This window comes from Tenrec ecaudatus, chromosome 8, assembly GCF_050624435.1.
Source record: "Tenrec ecaudatus isolate mTenEca1 chromosome 8, mTenEca1.hap1, whole genome shotgun sequence".
NCBI classification, from domain to species: Eukaryota; Metazoa; Chordata; class Mammalia; order Afrosoricida; family Tenrecidae; genus Tenrec; species Tenrec ecaudatus.
Window position 1 is genome coordinate 158,446,910 of NC_134537.1, and position 1,506 is coordinate 158,448,415.

General features: G+C 51.9%; 1 pseudogene; it reads left to right on the forward strand.

The window, feature by feature from the left end:
- Window positions 1–264: 264 nt before the first annotated feature.
- Window positions 265–1,082, forward strand: LOC142455576 (uncharacterized; annotated as a pseudogene).
- Window positions 1,083–1,506: the final 424 nt, after the last annotated feature.

The window sequence follows — 1,506 nt, forward strand, 5'->3', positions numbered from 1 at the left end:
ATAAACCCCTCAGGGACAATAATGGGAGTAGCCATACCATGTGGGTAAGGGGAAGATGTGGGGAGAAAGGGGGAACCAATTGCAATGACTGATATATAATCACCACCCCCACCCCACCCCACCCCACACACACCAGGGTGACAAACAACAGAAACATGGGTGAATGGAGCTAGTAGTCAGTATAAAATATGAAAAAAATAATTTAAGAGTTCATGAGGGAGGGGGTGAGGAAAACCTGGAGAGAGCAGGGGGCTTAAAGGTCTGACCTGTGTGGGCCCAGTCACTTCCCCTGCAGCCAACTCTTCCTGTGTTTCCACTCAGAAGTCAGTGTAGTCAAAGAACTCCATGATGGGAGGCAAGCTGAGCAAGAAGAAGGGGTACAACGTGAACGACGAGAAGGCCAAGGGCAAAGACAAGAAGGCTGAAGGGACAGGGACCGAAGAGGGGGCCACCCCGAAGGAGAATGAGACTCAGGGGGCAGCTGAGACCACCGACGTGAAGGAGAAGAAGGAAAAAGATGCTCAGGACCCCACAAACAAGCCCGAAGAGATGGAAGGCGACAAAGACAGGGCAGGGCCAAGGAAGAAGCACTGAAGACAGAGCCCGAGAAGATGGTGAAGACAGAGCCCGAGAAGACGGAGGGGGTAGCCAAGGCTGAGCTCCAGAAGGATACCAAGCCTGAGCAGGCCTTGGCTCCTGCCCCTGCTGCCTGTGGCTGGGAGGCCGCCACAACACCCGGAGCCAGTGCGGAGGCCAAACATGAGCCCACAGCACCCACTAAACCCGATGACAAGGGCACGGAGGAAGGGGAACCCCAAAAAGACTGACATTCCCGCAGCGCCAGCCGCCCAGGAAACGAAAAGTGAAGGGGCCCCAGCTTCAGACTCAAAACCTAGCAGCACTGAGGCTGTGCCCTCTTCCAAGGAGACCCCGCCTGGACGGAAGCGCCCAGTTCGACCCCCAAGTCCCAGGCCTCTGCAGCCCCAGCAGAAGACGCCAAACCTGCTGAGACCCTGGCAGCTAATTCGGATCAAACCGTAGCAGTGAACGAGTCAAAAGGACAGCCTATGGAAAAAAGATAATGCCACTTACAGAAGCAACCTGTCTCTCTCTCTCTCTGCTCTACTAACTTGTTTCAAATTGATTGGAAGTAATGATATGTATTGCCCAAAGGGGAGGTTAAATAAAAAGAAGAATGTTGGTCCCATTAAGGGAGGGAAGGGGTCGGGAGAATACAAATCGTATTTTTGTGGGGAAATATCTAATATACCTTCAGTCAACTTTACCAATCAGTCTTGGATTTAAAAGATAAACGTCTGAAAGTGTCGTACATCTTTTGTACCAAACTGCTGACCCATGCCCCCACCCGCTAAGATCCAAGCATCTCTCTCTTCTCTTCTCCAGAGGGGTCCGGAGCTGCGTGTTTGATTCTGCCCACGGCGCCTGTGCCAAGGCAATCAGATCTCTTTGAAAGCAGTATTTTCTGTGTTCTTTTTAATTTACAGC